General features: G+C 33.5%; 1 protein-coding gene across 3 annotated transcripts in view; it reads right to left on the reverse strand.

Moving 5' to 3' along the window:
• The window catches only part of LOC129743766 (protein-glucosylgalactosylhydroxylysine glucosidase-like), a 118,120-nt gene that overhangs the window by 51,210 nt on the left and 58,860 nt on the right, over positions 1–8,050 (reverse strand). Inside the window, exon 1 of one of the 3 annotated variants that reach the window (XM_055735916.1) lies at positions 5,161–5,329. The exons of the other annotated variants lie outside the window; for them this stretch is intronic. The gene's annotated coding sequence lies outside the window, so the exon portion shown is untranslated. Of the gene's footprint in view, positions 1–5,160; positions 5,330–8,050 lie in introns of those variants that run through there. 3 annotated transcript variants of the gene reach the window in all.

Here is an 8,050-nt window from a genome sequence, read left to right on the forward strand (position 1 = left end):
TGCAAAAGTTAAAAGAAAGATCACAAACTTTCTATTTTTTATTCTCATTGTGTGACGATGCGATCAAGTTAGTGCGATTATTAGCTCATAATCCATTTACAATATATCAAAGAAATGCGAAAAAAATCACACATTAAATTGCGGATAACTTATCACAGTCAACTCGTATCGCGTCAAAATCTTCTACAAACTTATTTGTCATTGTTTGAACTACAATTCCTGAAATTCTGAGCTTTCTAGCGTACTGATAACATATTTCCGAACACCAAGAGTGAAAGTATGTCGATTTTTCATACATTTTGCCAAAAATCTCCATACAAATTTCAAGTTCTTTGCGCCAGCTCGTGCTTCTTCCAAATGATCTGAAACTTTCAGAAAGTCATTTTTTCACCTAAATGCACAAATTTAGGGGATGCCGCGTGGAATATAATGACTTTTTTCGTTGTGGGCCAGTCTATTATGCATATCATATGCTTCTTTTATTTAACGAACCTAGAAAAATGTACTTAATTAAATACTTAATTAGGTCACACAAACCCAACCAATTTGCAAATCATAGCTTGTGGGGAATCGTGGGCCATATTTTGTGGGGTATCTTGGGCCACCTATATTTTGGTGTTTTTATACACATTATGAACTTGAAATGCGCTTTTCCTGTCTGTAAAGTTTTCTTATGCCAAATAAAGAGTTGAGAAAAATATTTTGTCCATTTTTTTAAATGCGATAGAGACTTTTTTTTGTTTTTTTGTTTCGATTATAGTCGTTTTACCATCTTTATGGCATTCGCGACTTTATCAACGTTGCAGTTGGCGGATTGTTATTGAAAAACTATCCGGTACAACTGTGTTCGATGTTTACTCTTGGGCTCGAACTCGCGGACATCGGCTCAGGAGACAACAGACTTGCCAACTGAGCTATATCACAAGCCCGTATGCGATAGAGACGAACAAAAATCCTATTCAAAGATTTTTTCCGGAACGTTCGCGAACTAGGAATAAGGAACTATTAGATCATACCCAACTCTCTTTTTTATTTCCTCATCTGAAATTGTTTTGAAATAACTAAATGAATTATGAAATTTCAGTTTTGGGTCAACTCATAATCTTTGCACGTTATCTTGTCAATTTGGATTTGGTGGCCCACGTTTTCCCACAGTTTTCCAAAATCCAAAAAAAAAATTTTTTTTTTAAAACAGTCAGAATAAAAATTCCTAATGATACCTTTAAAATGTAAAAAACCATTCCATATATTTATTTCATTTTATCTTTTATAATAAAGAAGTTATGTAGCATAGAAAAAAAGTGGCCCAAGATACTCCACTTTCCCCTATGTATTATGTAAAACTACTTGCTTCAAGAAATAAAAAATAAACTCCCTCAATTTTTTTTAGTGAACACACAACTCAAAGTTATCCACGCGTTTCCGAGATAACTTGATTTAAGTTAGTATTGTTTCGAAACTACACTATACATTTTGAAGAGTTAATGTTCCTATTCCTATATCTGAGCATCTATGCAAAACCAGAGCTGAAAATAGTGTAAATTGGTTGTTAAATGCATACAATTTATATCAACTTCAAAAAAGTTCATAAAATGCAAAAATATATTTTTAGCGGCTCCTTGTATGTGGGTGCCCCATAGTGCATCAGCGAAATAGAAATTTAATCTATAGCTAAAATATCTATTATATAAAATTCTCTTGTAACGGTGTTTGTAGTACTACTCCTCCGAAACGACCCAAACGATTCTAATGAAATTATTTTTAGAATATTCTGGAGACATGCGAATCGGTTTATATCGAATAAAAATAGCAAAAAGTCGCATCAATTGTCAGTAATAATTAAATTTGTACTTATTCGAATGAAATAAAAGTCATGGCTTCCATTTTTTAGAAAAAAAGTTTTCTTTTGGGCGCCGGGCGGTTTGTTTTTCGTCTCCATGGTCGAGGCGTCGCGAGCAAACGTCGAGAGAGGATAGAAACCATGGCATAGCATACTGATTAGTGGGAATATTTGGGCGCCTATTTCTCAACCAGGTATACTTTCAACGCACGTGGTAGCGATATGAAGCCTAGATGTGTTTTTTTCTTGATTCCTAGCTCATTTCTACAGCCCATGGTAATGAATGACGCCTTGATGTGACCCAGATTGATATTTTGTCGAACGAATTGAAACCACGTAAACGAACTAAAAAAATCAAACTATTTCAAGTTCGTGTTAATTAAAGAAAGAATTGTTGTCTGAAAAATATGAGTTTGGCACTGATGCATATGAAATAACGGTATGACTCTTTGCGGAAGTTTGAAAAAAAAAGGAAGTTGGAAGATGTATATACTATTGCATAATCCGATACGCCGAGAAACATTTTTCGAACATGCACAAAAGTGACTGAAGATGTATCAAGCGCCTTGAAATTTTCAGACAATAACGAAATCCGTTGAAAATGAACAGACACATTAACTGAACAAGAGCCTGTCTTTTAAAATGGATTATGTGGGATTGATTTTTACTCAAAGGCCGCATGCTAAAAACTTTTTAATTTTTTGCAAGCATAACTGAAAGTCATCAATAAAATAATAAAAAATTTCAGTTAAAAGGTACACTAGAGAAAGTGCAAACGTTCAACATTTACAAAAAAGGTATACATTATTTCTTCATTTATAAACCGTTGGGTCCAAATAAACAATCTGACTAATAAATAAACAAACTCAACTTTTTTTTGAATCATTCACCGAAAAACTGTTTACAGGTTCACTGTTTGTTTACACACAATTCAAGTACGTACTTAACATAAACGAGTGTTTTTGTTAAACATATTTTGGCCACATAGAAGAGACTTTCGATCCCCTTTTTGTTGAAAAGTTTTTTTGTGATTGATATTCCAGAAGCATATTTTTTTTTGATAGCAGAAGCCGAATTTTTTTTGATGGCTTTATTATGGCATGAAAGTGTTGAAAACAGTATTAACTCCTGTCATTTCACACGGGGAAACCAGTGGCAACGCACCTTTTAGCCATGAAACATATACGTTTTAAGAATTTTTTCTCCAAGACGGTCTGAAAGGGTATTGCAAATGTTGAATCTGAAGCGGATATTAAAATTATTAAATGTGTTTGTGAATGAAAGTCTTTTGGTTAAACAGTATTCAGTTAAATTGAGGTACCAAGCAGTATTTTATTCTAGAGAAAAACTGCATATATATCAATGAAAGTTGATAACAAAGACGAACAGGAACAAGTATTAAATTCATTTTAAAGTCTTTACACTGACGCATCTGAAAAAGAGCTATGTGTTTTCACTTGCATCAATAAATGGGATTATTGGGCAAAGACTCCAAAAATTTTCCCGATATTCAAAATTCTTTTTCCATAAAATTTCATGTGCAATAAATTACAATTAACGAGAAACTTTTGATTTTGATTTCAACCCGTAAGAAACATAGATATTATCAACATATAGCGATTTATGGAACAAGTTACAAAGAGTGGATTATTCTTAGCATGAAGTTTGATGGCTACGTAACTTACGTGGAGTGCTGAAAAAATCAAATTTGCAACAGAAAGCTGATACCTGACCATTTGGCAAAATTCAAAGCATCCGAATCAAACGGAAAGGAAAGGTATGTGAAAAAAAACTAGGACATGTTCACGAAAGCGAGACGATTAACAACTCAAGATTTGATCCTTTTTAAAATCAAACAGCGACGAAAATATGGAAAATGGACGTCAAGTTTAACATGGTAAGACGAAGTTTACCGGGTCTGCTAGTGTATGTATAAAATTGCAAGTTTGACTAGCTGGCATCCCTGATCATGCATAGAGCATTTCCAGATGGAACCTTTCTCTACACAAATTCTGATTATGTGCTGATAAATTAGTTTACGCTTCGTCCACACTCGGCAACTTGAACTGAGATTTCAGTTGCTGAGACTTGGGTAGGGGAAAACTGTACAAGACGCACCAGCGGGGTTAGATGGCCCATGCCAATGTTTCTCAAAAATACACTAACATATGGCTTCTAATTGTGTTTTTCTTATTTTTTATTGTAGCATACAAGGTTTTTCATCATTTTTTATATAAAAAGTTCATTAAAACGATCTAAGTTCTTCGAAACAATGCATAATGAATGCATAATTCTAACAAATTTCGTCCTTGTTCGAGTTAAAAAGATGCACCAATATTCGACTCGAAAAAGATATCCGCCGCCATGTTTGCCGCGAAATCAGTCAAGAAATTAAATTTCGTTGCCTACCTGAAGGTGTTTTAACTATAAGGATATCAAAAAGTGTATTTTGAGAAGCGAAATTGTCGATAAGTTTAGCAATAATAAATGATTTTTTGCCAAAGTATGGTTGGTTTACAAAAATACGATGATTGTGTAACTAAACATTTGATGTTTTAATTATAACATTTCCTAAAATCATTGTACTTTTCTCGCCACCCTTTTCATATGGTGCGTTCTGTCCACTTGTTTTGGCGTTCTACCATGCGGTTTATATTCTGGCTGTTTAGGTTTTTTACAGAAATATAATCAAAATCGTGTTCTTAACATATTTTTTCTTTATGATAATACATAAATCTGATTCTTGAATCATCGTAAACTTTCAATTTGGTTCTTAGATGATTGCTATTGCTGTATTAAGCGATTATGCTTAACTGGTGCGTCTTGTACAGTTTTCCCCTATGTGCAGTACTTGCACAAAAGTTCTAGCTCCCAATTCAGTCCTCTACCCACATATTATTATTTGTTGCTCGTACTGTCTCTGTTGGCAAATGATTAACGGCATCAGCACATAACTCGGAACTCTTTCATGATTATCAAGTCACTGATATGTGTTGGTGATGTTGGTATAAGTTCTGATAATTCAATTTGTGTTGTTAAATGTTCAAAATAGTTCATTTGTAATTTTCAAATTGTTATATTTTTTAGAGATATTTTGAAAGTAATTTTACTTTCATAATTCGTAGTTATGTAAAGCCTCTATCTCCTGGATACTTGTTTGATACAGATCGAAATCAGCTCTTTCATTCTCGACCTAATATATTTCGGCTCCCAAGTAATATTTTCTAAAATATATATTCAGTGCCCATTGTATTCCAGAGCCGGGGCTATATTTGAGATGCTAATATAATTCAGAGACTGTATAGTGTTGGTATACGTACCAAGTCGGGGTCGACAGCTCATAATCATCCCGAGCCCGAGCAGGGAGCACAGATAATAAAGCACCTCTCCGCACAGCAATTTCAGCGCACGAAACAAAACACAATCAGCCAGCAGACAAACCTGGCAAAAATATGTAACAGGTACCAACCAAACCAACCTATCTACGAGTGAGAGCAAAACCTTGAACTGAACACATAGTTTTCAGTATAACTTTTTTTTGCATCACTTCCTCACAACAGGTAGTGTGGTTTTATGTTTCTTTAAGATGGAGCGAAGAGAAGTATTATGGTTTTGATTTTTTTTATGTATATCATTATTTTTGTTTTGAATGATTTATGTATTGCCGTTTTTTCAAATTTTCCTTAAAAATAATAATGAAATGATGCAAATGATTGTGAAATTCGAACAAAAGTTTGAAAGACATTTTAGCACTATTGTCATTTATTATTATTTTTTTTAAACAGTTATCAATGTATGTATATACATACTAACCTGTAGGCTAGGCTTGCCAGATACTTTCAGAAAAAAGCGGGACTTTTCACGACAAAAAAGCGGGACACAGCCGAAAAAAGCGGGACATTTTTTAAACTCTCTAAAAAATGCTTAATTGCATAGCCAAACTTATTCGTACACCATCAGTCAAAGTTGTTCATAGAAAGGACACTAAAATGTTGTTACACGAATTGATTTTGCTTAGTTTTTTCTTAATTTACACGGTTTTTTGCCACAATCACGTTTATCTTCCGCGGTTCTCGCGAGTTAACACATTATTTGGGAGAAAATATTTCAAGTCCTACATTTTTGGAAATTGTTGAAAAATGATGAGTAGCTAGAAAAAATCGGCTCTTTAGAGATGTATGCTCCAAAACAAGAATACAAGATCTCAATGAAACTTGAATTTTCCTCGAAGATTCCTTTTTTCTTAACTCTAAGCGTACATTTTTCGAGAATACGATTGCTAGCACCTTACAAATGCTAAAACCATCTACCCACAGAAACTGTACTATTCATTTAAACATTTATGTTCGATGGACTTAATTATAATGAATAAATAAAATGTATGCCGTGACCGGGATTCGACCTCATGCCCGCTGGCTTAGAAGAATTGAAGGCTATCATCTAGACCACGGGCTGGGGCTTTAAAATAACAGAATAACATAAAAATGTTTAGGAAACGTTTTTGATCTTAATTTGTTGTGATATCATCTTATGTTATTAAAAATTTATGTAAAAACTTTTTCGTAATAAAAATCACAAAATAAAGCGCCCTACTTTTCGTCCTACTTCAGATTGAAAAACATCCTACTTTTTCATAGTATTTTGAGAGTTTTGTCCTACTTTCCGAAATTTTATTCTGGTAAGCCTAGGCTTAATAGACTCACGCCAGCCTTTCCGCTAGACCACCTCAGCGCTCGATTTGGTAAACAGTTATCAATGGTATACAAAATATCAGTTAAAAAAAACTAAGCAAAATTGAAACCAAGCCATTTCACGGAGAAAAAAGACGACTGTTGTTTCAATTATTTCAGCCTATTAGGCCGGAACAAATTTCAAATCCTTTTTTGTCACTCGGAGTTGGAACATCGTGAGGGGGGACAATAAAAAATAATGCGAAAAATAAATTAATTGGAAGTTATTGCACGGAAGCTTGTATGCAACTTAATTGCAAACTATACCGTTGCACAAAACCTATAAATCAAGTAATTTTATATCGAACTAGCTGACCCGGTAAACTTCGTTTTACCTTCTTATGTATAAATCGTAATAAATGTTTGATTTAATCTACACGTCCTTAAATTCATCGTGCTCGTGATTCGATTCTAACAAATAAAGTTGAATTTGCATTGGGACCACCTTCCATAAAAAATGAGATTCTTGAAACTGTTATACAAACCATCTCTGACCCAAAAAACCCTCGGATTCCAAATTTCACTTCATTTCGACCGACCATTCATACGTGATGTTGTTACAAAGAAAACGCCTCCATTTTTATATATATCGAATAAGTAATTCAATAAAATCAAGAAAACAAAAAGTGAAATAACTCCCATCTTCTTAAATTGGTTTTTTGATGTTGTAATCATCCAGATATTGTTATTTTTTTTATCGAAATTTACATAAATTACTTCAAACTTTATTTATTTCCCCCTCTGGGATTTTGGAAATTTCGAAGGGAGGGGGGAGGGGGGGTTGACATAAGAAGAAATTGATATTTGTTCCCGCCTTATACCAATCACCAAAGTGTAGTTGATTTTTTCCCATCTTACCATAAATTTAATAGACTCAACTACAAACTGCTGATTGACTTTACGCAATCAACTATGAATATAGTGAATTGAACTTCAATGGCAAAATTGAATCAATATGATAGATTCAACTTCAATTGTACGATTGATTTTAGACATTCAACTATAAGTATAATAGATTGAACTATAAACTGCTGATTAACCTTACACATTCAAATATGAATATAATAGATTCAACTATAGTCGTATAATTAGTTCCACTAATAATATGATATGATGATATGATTGTATTTAGGTTTTAAACTTTAAAATAATAGATTAAACTTAACATTTATTATAATCCAAATATTTCTATAGTTGATTTTCCCAAACGGAAAGAAGCCTGAACATTGTTCGAGACCGAAAGACTCAGGCCGGTTCCCACGGAACGGAAAAGCGTAATTAGGAAAGTACTAAAACCTTCAGGATGCTAGAAATTCACGGTAAGTATCTATTTAACGTGAATTTCGTAATTATTCCAAATTTCCTGTTTTTTTTGCAGTCTTCTCCAGCGGTGGGAGGAAGCATACAAAACGTCGTCAACAGCTCATCTTAATTGGCAAAAAAGCGGGACCGGGAAGATTGTTATTTTAACCGATAATAA

Source organism: Uranotaenia lowii, chromosome 2 (assembly GCF_029784155.1).
Source record: "Uranotaenia lowii strain MFRU-FL chromosome 2, ASM2978415v1, whole genome shotgun sequence".
NCBI lineage: Eukaryota > Metazoa > Arthropoda > Insecta > Diptera > Culicidae > Uranotaenia > Uranotaenia lowii.